At 37.4% G+C, this 13,216-nt stretch overlaps 1 long non-coding RNA gene across 1 annotated transcript in view; it reads left to right on the top strand.

The window, feature by feature from the left end:
- LOC309657870 overlaps nucleotides 1-13,216 on the top strand; it is an 849,451-nt gene that overhangs the window by 27,387 nt on the left and 808,848 nt on the right. The gene's annotated exons all lie outside the window — the stretch shown is intronic.

The following is a 13,216-nucleotide window of genomic DNA, read 5'->3' as shown; positions in this document are numbered from 1 at the left end:
AGCCTAAAACCTCTGCAAGGGCAGGCATCTTTGTGTGCTGAAACAGATCCATTCAACACTATGCAGAGCACATCTCCATCCAGTAATAATCATGGTATAATGTTTTTCTTCACATCCATACCCTTATTACTATATCTGACTTGAGTGAATTTTACTCTTCATTTAACCAAAGTAAAAAAATATATATATATAATGCTACAGTAATTTTAAAATTTAAACTCTATAGAAGGTTCCAAATAGCCATCAAACAAAAGTGTAGTTACTAGTGATAGTGAGAAGCACCGGGAGGTGAATAGTTTGTGCCTTGATTGCGAGAATTGATAAGTGCACTATTTCTCAAGTATATACTTGACCTCAGAAATTTTAACCAGTTCTCACTAAGAAAACTAACCACTCAGTGCTTTGTTCACTGAATGCTAGGCTCCTTTGCTCTGAAAAAACTGTAATGTTTAAGATGGTATAGAGATTGGTCCACTAAAAGATAACTTTACTGAGAATGTTATTTCCTCTGCAGACAGAAGAAAATCCATAAAACTTCTTTCTTTCCTTCCCCCTTGTGTATCTGCCTGGACCTCTAACAGGGCTCATTACTTCTCCATATTGATACCCATATTTGTGGTCAGTTTCATGAAGTACTCAACATTTTACTTCAATTAAGTATTGGAGTTTTAAAATAAGTATTAAAATAAAGTATTTTATTTATTTATTTTATTTATTTATTTTATTTATTTATTTTTGGCTGCGTTGGGTCTTCGTTGCTGCGCGTGGGCTTTCTCTAGTTGCGGCAAGCGAGGGCTACTCTTTGTTGCAGTGCGTGGGCTTCTCATTGCTGTGGCTTCTCTTGTTGCAGAGCATGGGCTCTAGGCGTGCGGACTTCAGTAGTTGTGGCACATGGGCTCAGTAGTTGTGGCTCACGGGCTCTAGAGCGCAGGCTCAGTAGTTGTGGCGCAGGAGCTTAGTTGCTCTGCGGTATGTGGGATCTTCCTGGACCAGGGCTCGAACCCGTGTTCCCTGCATTGGCAGGCGGATTCTTAACCACTGCGCCACAAAGGAAGCCCCAAATAAAGTATTTTATATTAAAGTATGAAATACTTCCTACTCTTACAGTATTAAATATATTTTCTTGTTATATTAAATATATTCTCTACTTGTTAAGTAGATATTAAACATCATACTTAATATGATAACCATATCAAGTATAATGCTGATAAGAGAAAAAAATTCAGTCAAACCATTTCTTAAAAATTTTTGTCAACTCTTATTTCCATTCAAATGTTAATTCTACTTACTTGATTCTACATATACAGTGGAATATTATTCGGCCATAAAAGGAAATGAAGTACTGATACCTGCTATAACATTGCTTAACCTCGAAAACATTGTGCTAAATGAAAGAAACCAGTTACAGAAGACTATATAGTACATTATTCCATTTCTATGAAATGCCCATAACATGCAAATCTGTACAGACAGAAGATAGTGGTTGCCTAGGGCTGGAGTTGCAGGGAAATGAGTGGTGACTGATAATGGCGAAAGGGTTCCTTTTTGTAGTGATGAAAAGGTTCTAAAATTGATTGTGGTACTGGTTGAACAACCTTGGGAATATACTAAAAACCAATGAATTGTAAACTTTAAGTGGGTAAATTGTATTATATGTGAATTATATCTCAATAAATGTTATAAAAATTTACTAACAGAAAGGAAACATGAATCACATTTCATCTTCAGTCTACCTGAACTTTAAGTGTAAAGGCTGAATAGAACTCCTATGAACATGCAGACTCAAGGCATATTGCTATCATGAGCTCTTCCTGCAGAATTTACTAGACGATGGCCTTCAGGAGACTAAAATGACTGGAGAGATATCAGTGTAGGAACAGGTAATAAGTATTAAGTATATATTTACCTGTAGTAGTAAGACTAAATGGTTGTTACAAATAGGATGATCATATGTCTAGTTTGCCAATACAGTCCAGTTTATACCTCTTGTCTTGGTCTAATCAGTAGTGACCCCCTTCACTCTCAAAACTTTTCTGATTTCGTAGATCATATGAATGTCCTTAAGTTATGGGAGCATAGTAGCTTGTGTAAAGACTATATTCTCTAACAATGCAGATATAATATAACTTATTAATGATAGGGGGGAAAGTGGGTACGTTTACAAAAAGTAGCATAAGCCTAATAATTGCCTTTGAAGTGTTGCTGAGAGTAAAAGGGTATTCCTTTAAATTAGATGCAGAGGAAAAGGAGGTTATTAACTAATTTTAGACTAGGAAACCAATAGAAAATTTGAGTGTTTGGTTCCTCCAGCTCTCAAGGCCATTAGAAATTCCTTTATCTCTCCCACCTACCCCCCAACCCCAACTTTCCAATATGTTTCATCCCACACTACTGTTGATAAAATTCAGGTCTTACTACTTCAGTGGTCCTTCCCCACTCACTCATATTTCATGATGTTGGAAGAGGCATTGTAAGGGTTTGTTGTAGGTGTTGTCCATCCCATTAGTTTTTGTTTAATTTATTCAATTGGCTTTTTCTTTGGGGGTAATTCAGGGAGTTTTAAAATCTGCACTGCAAGCCTCACCTTCTTCCCAGAGTGCTCCAGAAACCACATCTCCCTCTTTTTTTAACTTCTCTTTTATCTTCTGTGGCATATCCTCCAATCAATTGCCAAGAAGGAGCTTAGGGGAAGTTTGGTTTGGTTTTTTTGGTTTTGTGTTTTTAAATTTGAATTCCTGAAATGGCTTTATTTTATCCTTGCATTTAGATGATAGTTTGCCTAAGGAGAGAATTCTGGTTAAAAGTCCATTTCCTTCAAGGTGTTGAAAGCATGTCTTCATCTACTCTTAGCCCCCTAGCATTGTTGTTGAGAAGTTCATTGTCGTTAAGGTCTTCCATCCATCATAGGTCATCTGTCTCACTATTACTGTGGGTCTTGCTGTTTTCTGAGAATTTTAAGGATTTCTCTTTGTCTCTGGTGTTCTGAAATTTCACTGTGTTATATCTCAGCATAATATTTTCTTCTTTCATCATGCTGAGGACTTGATAGGTCCTCCATTTCATTCTGGGAAATGTCCTCATATTATTTCCTTCAAATTTTCCTCCTTTCAATAATCTCTGTTATTTCTTCCTCAGATACCTAGTCAGGTGGTGGCTCTTCTAGATTCATCTTCTAACTCTGATTTTTCCCTTATTTTTCATAACTCTTGTGTTTTTTCTGTCCTATAAAGTATTACCTTATCTTCTAATATTTCTTTTGATTTTTTTAAAGAAATTATTTTTTATTAAAGTATAGTTGATATTCTTTTGATTTTTTTATTGTTCTTCCATAATATATTTAATTTCTAAGAACTATTTTTAATTCCTATGTCTTTTTTCTTATAGCATACTATTTTAGCTTAATGGGTATATTAAAATTAAATACAAAATGGAGATGGGACTTGAGTATTCCCTGACCAGATAAAACCATTTAAGCCACTAAAGTGGCAAAGTAAGAAAAACTAAATCTAGCTAATTTCATGAACTTAAGTGAAACTTAGGTTACTTCTTGTAAATGCCTCTGATAGTCATAAAAGAAACTTAAGTCATCTTCCTAAAATTGGTGTGGGATTATCACTTTTAACCAATTCCCTGCTGTCTGGAGACACCCATTGTAATAACCAATCATTAAAAACATTAAACAATGTCCTCTTTTTCACTTTATAAGTCATCCTGTGACATCATCCCCCTGAGCTTCATATCAGTTTTTAATTTGAAAGCTCCAAGTTCATGAACTGTTCTTATATGCACAATAAACTCTTTAAAATACTATTCATTATTTTGGTGGCTTGAATTTTGCTATCTCTGGATCTTTGATAAATATAAGTATATTTCTTTTCTTGCCAAAGATATTAATTAAGAGTATTTTTGAAGTCTTCTCTGGTAGCTTTGTTTTTTTTTTTTTTTCTTTTCTTTTTTTTTAACTTTTTATTTTATATTGGAGTATAGCCGATTAACAATGTTGTGATAGTTTCAGGTTCACAGCAAAGGGACTCAGCCATACATATACATGTATCAATTCTCCCCCAAACTACCCTCCCATCCAGGCTGCAACATAACATTGAGTAGAGTTCCCGGTGCTATACAGTAGGTCCTTGTTGGTTATCCATTTTAAATATAGCCGTGTGTACATGTTGATCCCAAACTCCCTAACTATCCCTCCCCCCACCATGCTTCCCCCCGGTAACCATAAGTTCATTCTCTAAGTCTGTGAGTCTGTTTCTGTTTTGTAAATAATTTCATTTGTATCATTTCTTTTTCGATTCTACCTATAAGGGATATCATATGATATTTCTCTTTCTTTGTCTGACTTCACTCGGTATGACAATCTCTAGGTCCATCCATGTTGCTGCAAATGGCATTATTTCATTCTTTTTTATGGCTGAGTAATACTCCATTGTATATATGTACCACATCTTCTTTATCCATTCCTCTGTCAATGGACATTTAGGTTGCTTTGAAATTTTATTTCTACCATGTTTTTAACATTTGTCTGTCTTTGTGTCATTGGTATGAGGTGTTTTATTTCAATGTCTTTAGGCCTTTGATGTTTGTTTTTATTTAAGCACGAGGTACTAGGAAGCTCACTGAGAGGTTTGTCGATTGCTGAGCCGCACAGCAGCATGAGGATGAGGAATAATGCCCTCCTATGGTCCCAATATTCAAGAGTTGTTTCATGACTCAGGAAGTTTCTCTACAGAGAAATCCTTTGCTCTCCTGCTAGGGAACTAAGACTGCCAAGCTTCTCGGAGGCAAGTAGGAAAGGAGGGTGGGAATCTCACCATATACATGTATACTTCCACTTAATCTCCCTGCTTTCAGCATGACAACATCTACTTGTGAACATCACTGCTTTATGCTGAATTCACAGTCCCTCTGGTTTCAGTCTTCCAGTCTTATGACAGAACAGGAGAGGTGAAGTAGTGCCCTAACTGCTTCTTAAACAAACACCCATCCACCTCTTGAGATTCTTTGTTCCTCCCTTTTCTCAGTCCTTCCATCTAGACTTGTGTGGCTTGGCTTGCTTTTTATCTTCCCCCATTGTCCACATTTAGCTTGCAGCTTTCTCTAATCAGTTCCCTCTTAAGGTTCTGCTTTCTGGCTTGTAAATATTTATTGTCATTTCCTACCTGCTTCATCTTTTCACCAGTGCTCTTTGATTTTGTAGAGTTGGGGCTTTTTACTTCTTTTCTGTCTTTTTAGTTAGACATTGAGAGACATTGGAAGGAGATATGCATTTAATCTGTCATGTGTACAACCACCCTCCATGGTAACTTTCATTATTTCCATGATATAGATAAAATGATAAAGGTAAAATAACTTGCTTAAAGTAGTATAAGTAATAACCTGTACTATAGGGATTGAATCCAGATTTGAAGGTCTTGTTCTCTGTACTAACTGCTTCACAAGAAATAGTTCAAATTGATAGCTTCAAACAAGACATCAAGTCCCAACAATACTAACTAACATTTATTGAGTGCTTCTGCAGACCCTGTGCTGAGTGCTTCCTATGCATTATCTAGTTTCATCCTCACAAGAACCCTGTGAGAGGAGTCTATTTCTATCCTCAGTTTACAGATGAGAAAACTGAGCTGTAGAATGGTCACTCAGAAAGTAAGAGAAAATCCTAAATAAATTGAATCAGGACCCTAGACCAGAAGTGTGCAAACATTTCTTGTAAAGGGATAGTAAATATTTTAAGCTTTGTTTGCTGTATGGTTTCTGTTGCAATTACTCAACTTTGTCATTGTAGCAAGAAAACAGCCATAGGAAAATGTGTAAAGAATGAACATGGTTGTGTTCCAGTAAAACTGCTTACAAAAAAAAGTTGGTGGCCTGAATTTGGCCTGTGGGCTCTAGTTTGTGTATCCTTGCCTTAGATAATTTTTTAAAAGTAGAAATAATGAACACCTTGTGATGAAGCTAAGTTCTGCTCCAGCCAGAAAGATTATTACACTCTTGCTATTAGGCAGAGAGTCAAAAAATGCATGGGCATTTCAGAGCCTCAAATGAGATTGTCAGATTTTAGAACTTGACTAAAAGCAGGAGGAGGTTGACAGAGGTAAGGGCCAATACTAGTAGCAACAGTGCTTGAAGAAGAGGTGGAAGATTCCCCACAACTTGGGCAGGCTCTTCCTGTGCTCACTGCTCTGTTCCTTTGGGGGTCTGTGTCTCCCCATATGGGTCAGATGCTTGCTTTCAAAGAATGAATAATAAAAATGGACTAATGGCACCAAAATCAGCAGTTGTCATTTGGACAAGATGAAGCTCCACCTGAGTGCCTTTCAGTCCTCTAACACCTTAAAAACAAACACACACACAAAAACTTTATCAGGAAAAATTAAAAGCAACCTCAAAGTTAATCAAAAGGAGTAATTCAGTAAAGTCATAAACAATTAACTTTTAGGCTACAGCCACGTGGTTTTGGTAACAAGAAACAGATGGTATCATCAGTTCCAAATGAATAATACCAGACATTATTGCTCATATTTTTCATTTGGAATCAAGATCAGAGGAAGGGTTTACTTATCGCCACCATATAACCCAGGGCTTAAGAAATGTTCTGGTTTGGGGACAGAACAATTTTGCTTTGCCAACAGTATAACTTGGATAGACTTAATGAAATATTTCAGTTTTTCAAAAGAACTGGGGTCACAATTTGTCTTTGTATTGTATAGGAAGCCAACAAGATAGCAATCACTTAAGATTTTATTCCTACTAGAGTATAGACTTGTCAGCTGTAACCCGGATCTGAGGCTCAGGATAGAAACTATAATCACTTTTTATCTTCTTTGCCACAGCAAATAAGAACAAAATTTCTAAAGGGTGATTTTTAAAGTGGAAAATGTACTTTATATTCAGTTGGGGGAAAGAAACCGGTAGCTAGATAAAGAATAGCAAAGGAGGGTTACTTTTCTTTCTTCATTGTGAAACATATTCCTTACGCTCTGTAACACAAAATACTTTCAGCATGATTATGGACTAAGAGTCTAAGATGGGAAGGGATCATGCTGTCTCCAGGCTTTGAAAAATAGTCAAGTGTAGTCACTATGTTTAAATCAACAAATCAGATTAGAACCCAAGCCACAAAACTATGTTACACGTCAGACCTCCCTTAACATTCCCTCCTTGAGCCACTCTCTCTGCACATCAAAACTTCCACCCGTGTTTCTGCAGCCGATTAATTCCTGGACTGCCTGCCTCTGAGAAGAGAAAGATGGCAAGTAAGGACTATTTTCTCAATACAAACTGAAATTCACCCCTGGCCTTCACATGTTTGAAAACTAGCTCTGAAAGCAATTTTAGAAGCTCTTCTTGCCCCTCTGTGTTAGAAAAGGGATGTAAATTTGCCCTGCAACATTTCTGTCTGAGCCAAAAATTTTCAGCAGTTTTTAATACCTAGAATTAAGAAGTTTTAGGGCTCCACCATCTAGAATTGGAAGCATTTTTATTAACTGGCCTGCTATCCAAACTATACTCAGGGGCAAATGTAGCATTTGGTTCTTTTTAGTTCTAAAATAGAACTCAGTTATTTTGGAAAGAATGTTAAGTTTGGTCTGATGAATTTATTACTTCAACTGGGATTCTCCTCTCTGGCTATGGTTTTCAAACATTCTTGATTTAGTGACTCATATTTTCAGACAGTAACTTCCCCTTTCTCTCTTCAGTCTGCCATTACTATAGCAAGAAAAGAAAATAGTCTGAAACTTCAATAATGTGAGAAAAAAATTGAAAACAGAAAGGAACTTATTTCCTCAGTTTTGATCTCAGAAAGGAGACCACACTTAGATATGGTATTTGGTTTGGGCTAATATAGGAAATAATTGACTATTAGCACATGGCTCTGTAATCAATGACAGGATGCTCAACTGATTAGACTCAGTTATAAACATTTTGGGAAAACTTAGTTTGGTGGATCTCAAAGTGTCCCTAAAATCAGTATGATGTATAAACTCCCAAGGACAGGGTATCTCAGAGGAATCAGAATGATCTGAGGTTCTAATGCAAAAGATACATTTCTGAGCTTCACTCCAAATTTTTTTAAGTAAAATCATTGAGATGGTATCAATAGATGCAGACAAATCACTGACAATATACAACACGCACTCATAATAAATTTCTCATTAAACTAGGAAAAGAGGGAAACCTCCTCAACTTGATAAAGAGAATCTACAAAAATCTACCACTGAGAGGACCTTCAAGATGGCAGAGGAGTAAGATGTGGAGATCACCTTCCTCCCCACAAATACATCAGAAACACATCTACATGTGGAACGACTCCTACAGAACACCTACTGAACCCTGGCAGAAGACCTCAGACCTCCCAAAAGGCAAGAAACTCCCCACGTACCTGGGTAGGGCAAAAGAAAAAAGAAAAAAACAGAGACAAAGAATAGGAACGGGACTTGCACCAGTGGGAGGGAGCTGTGAAGGAGGAAAAGTTTCCACACACTAGGAAGCCCTTTCATGGGCGGAGACGGGGGTGGGGGTGGGGGGGAAGCTTCAGAGTCACGGAGGAGAGCACAGCCACAGGGGTGCGGAGGGCAAAGCGGAGAGATTCCCGCACAGAGGATCGGTGCCAACCAGTCACTCTGGCCACTGCCGCCGCAGGCTCACCCCGCACTCCATACTCCTCCCCCTCCCCCCACCCCACTGGCCTGCGTGAACCAGAGCCCCCGAATCAGCTGCTCCTTTAACCCCATCTGGTCCGGGCAGGAACAGACACCCTCAGGCCACCTACATGCATAGGCAGGGCCAAATCCAAAGCTGAAAGCCAGGATTTCAGCTGTGTGAACAAAGAAGAGAAAGGGAAGTCTCTCCCTGCAGCCTGTGTGAACAAAGAAGAGAAAGGGAAGTCTCTCCCTGCAGCCTCAGGAGCAGCGGATTAAATCTCCACAATCAACTTGATGTACCCTGCATCTGTGGAATACCTGAATAGACAATGAATCATCCCAAAATTAAGGTGGTGGATGTTGGGAGCAACCATAGACTTGGGGTGTGCTGTATGCTACTGACTAGTTTCTGATTTATATGTTTATCTTAGTTTAGTTTTTAACACTTGTTATCATTGGTGGATTTTTTTATTGGTTTGGTTGCTCTCTTCTTATTTTTACATTTTTATATTTTTTAATAATATATTTAAAATTTTTTTTACTTTAATAACTTTATTTTATTTTATTTATTTCTTTTTATCTCCCTTTCCTTCTGAGCTGTGAGGCTGACAGGGTCTTGGTGATCTGGCTGGGTGTCAGACCTGAGCCTATGAGGTGGGAGAGCCGAGTTGACATTAGACCACCAGAGACCTCCCAGCCCCATGTAATGTCAATTAGCGAGGACTCTCCCAGAGATCTCTGCCTCAATGCTAAGACCCACCTCCACTCTATAACCAGCAAGCTCCAGTGCTGGACACCCCATGCCCAACAACTTAGCAAGACAGGAACACAGCCAAACCCATTAGCAGAGAGGCTTCTTAAAATCATAATAAGTTCACAGACACCCCAAAACACACCACAGGACACAGTCCTGCCCACCAGAGAGACAAGATCCAGCCTCATCCACCAGAACACAGGCACCAGCCCCCTCCACCAAGAAGCTTACACAACCCACTGAACCAACCTTACCCACTGGGGGCAGACACCAAAAACAGTGGGAACTATGAACCTGCAGCCTGCAAAAAGGAGACATCAAACACATTAAGTTAAGCAATACGAGAAGACAGAGAAACATGCAGCAGATGAAGGAGCAAGATAAAAACCCACCACACCAAACAAATCAAGAGGAAATAGGCAATCTACCTGAAAAAGAATTCAGAGTAATGACAGTAAAGATGATCCAAAATCTTGGAAATAGAATGGAGAAAATACAAGAAACTTTTAACAAGGACCTAGCAGAACTAAAGAGCAAACAAACAATGATGAACAACACGATAAATGAAATTAAAAATTCTCTAGAAAGGATCAATAGCACAATAACTGAGGCAGAAGAAAGGATAAGTGACCTGGAAGATAAAATACTGGAAATAACTACCACAGAGCAGAATAAAGAAAAAAGAATGAAAATAACTGAGGACAGTCTCAGAGACCTCTGGGACAACATTAAATGCACCAACAATCAAATTATAGGGGTCCCAGGAGAAGAAGAGCAAAAGAAAGGAATTGAGAAAATATTTCAAAAAATTATAGTAGAAAATTCCCTAATATAGGAAAGGAAATAGTTAATCAAGTCCAGGAAGCACAGAAAGTCCCATACAGGATAAATCCAAGGAGAAACATGCTAAGACACATGATAATCAAACTATCAAAATTTAAATACAAAGAAAAAAAAATTAAAAGCAGCAAGGGAAAAACAACAAATAACACACAAGGGAATCCCCATAAGGTTAACAGCTGATCTTTCAGCAGAAACTCTGCAAGCCAGAAGGGAGTGGCAGGACATATTTAAAGTGATGAAAGGGAAAAACCTACAACCAAGATTACTCTACCCAGCAAGGATCTCATTCACATTCGAGGGAGAAATTAAAACCTTTAGAGAGAAGCAAAAGTTAAGAGAATTCAGCACCACAAAACCAGCTTTACAACAAATGCTAAAGGAACTTCTCTAGGCAGGAAACACAAGAGAAGGAAAACACCTACAATAACAAACCCAAAACAATTAAGAAAATGGTAATAGGAACATACATATCAATAATTACATTAAATCTAAATGGGTTAAATGCTCCAACCAAAAGACATAGACGGGCTGAATGGACACAAAAACAAGACACATATACATGCTGTCTACAAGAGACCCACTTCAGACCTAGGGACACATACAGACTGAAAGTGACAGGATAGGAAAAGATATTCCATTCAAATAAAAATCAAAAGAAAGCTGGAGTAGCAATTCTCATATCAGACAAAATAGACTTTAAAATGAAGACTATTACAAGAGACAAAGAAGGACACTACATATTGATCAAGGGATCAATCCAAGAAGAAAATATAACAATTGTAAATATTTATGCACCCAACATAGGAGCACTTCAATAGATAAGGCAAATGCTAACAGCCAAAAAACGGGAAATTGACAGTAACACAAACATAGTAGGGGATTTTAAAACCCCCCTTTCACCAATGGACTGATCATCCAAAAAGAAAATAAATAAAGAAACACAAGCTTTAAATGATACATTAAACAAGATGGACGTAATTGATATTTATAGGATATTCCATCCAAAAACAACAGAATACAGTTTCTTCTCAAGTGCTCATGGAACATTCTCCAGGATAGATCATATCTTGGGTCAGAAGTCACGCCTTGGTAAATTTAAGAAAACTGAAAGCATATCAAATATCTTTTCTGACCACAACACTGTGAGACTAGATATCAATTACAGGAAAAAATATGTGAAAAATACAAACACATGGAGGCTAAACAATACACTACTAAATAACGAAGAGATCACTGAAGAAATCAAAGAGGATATAAAAAAATACCTAGAAACAAATGAAAATGAAAACATGACGACCCAAAACCTATGGGATGCAACAAAAGCAGTTCTAAGGAGGAAGTTTATAGCAATATAATCCTACCTCAAGAAACAAGAAAAATCTCAAACAACCTAACCTTACACCTAATGCAATTAGAGTAAGAAGAACAAAAAAACCGCAAAGTTAGCAGAAGGAAAGAAATCATAAAGAACTATCAGAAATAAACGAAAAAGAAATGAAGGAAACAATAGCAAAGATCAATAAAACTAAAAGCTGGTTCTTTGAGAAGATAAACAAAACTGATAAACCATTAGCCAGAGACATCAGGAGAAAAAGGGAGAACACTCAAATCAATAGAGTTAGAAATGAAAAAGGAGAAGTAACAACTGACACTGCAGAAATACAGAGGATCATGAGAGATTACTACAAACAACTATATGCCAATAAAATGGACAACCTGGAAGAAATGGACAAATTCTTAGAAAAGCACAACCTTCTGAGACTGAACCAGGAAGAAATAGAAAATATAAACAGACCAATCACAAGCACTAAAATTGAGACTGTGATAAAAAATCTTCCAACAAACAAAAGCTCAGGACCAGATGGCTTCACAGGCGAATTCTATCAAACATTTAGAGAAGAGTTAACACCTATCCTCTCAAAATCTTCCAAAATATAACAGAGGGAGGAACACTCCCAAACTCATTCTTCGAGGCCACCATCACCCTGGTTCCAAACCCAGACAAAGATGTCACAAATAAGAAAACTGCAGGCCAATATCACTGATGAACATAGATTCAAAAATCCTCAACAGAATACTAGCAAACAGAATGCAGCAGCACATTCAAAGGGTCATATACCATGATCAAGTGGGGTTTGTCCCAGAAATGCAAGGATTCTTCAATATACGAAAATGAATCAATGTGATACACCATATTAACAAATTGAAAGATAAAAACCACACAATCTTCTCAATAGATGCAGAAAAAGCTTTTGACAGGATTCAACACCCATTTATGATAAAAACCCTCCAGAAAGTAGGCATAGAGGGAACTTAGCTCAACATAATAAGACCATATATGACAAACCCACAGCCAACACCATCCTCAATGGTGAAAAACTGAAACCATTTCACAAAGATCAGGAACAAGACAAGGTTGCCCACTCTTGCCACTATTATTCAACATAGTTTTGGAAGTTTTATCCACAGCAATCAGACAAGAAAAAGAAATAAAAGGAATCCAAATCAGAAAAGAGGAAGTAAAACTGTCCCTGTTGGCAGATGACATGATACTGTACATAGAGAATCCTAAAGATGCTACCAGAAAGCTACTAGAGCTAATCAATGAATTTGGTAAAGTAGCAGGATACAAAATTAATGCACAGTGATGCATTACACTAATGATGAAAAATCTGAAAGAGAAATTAAGGAAACACTCCCATTTACTATTGCAACAAAAAGAGTAAAATACCTAGGACTAAACTTACCTAAGGAGACAAAAAACCTCTATGCAGATAACTATAAGACACTGATGAAACAAAATAAAGATGATACAAACAGATGGAGAGATATACCATGTTCTTGGATTGGAAGAATCAACATTGTGAAAATGATTATACCACTGAAAGCAATCTACAGATTCAGTGCAATCCCTATCAAACTACCGCTGGCATTTTTCACAGAATTAGAACAAAAAATTTCAGAAGTT

Source organism: Balaenoptera physalus (assembly GCF_965194825.1).
Source record: "Balaenoptera physalus genome assembly, chromosome: 3".
NCBI classification, from domain to species: domain Eukaryota; kingdom Metazoa; phylum Chordata; class Mammalia; order Artiodactyla; family Balaenopteridae; genus Balaenoptera; species Balaenoptera physalus.
This window is presented reverse-complemented; position numbering and strand designations above follow the sequence as displayed.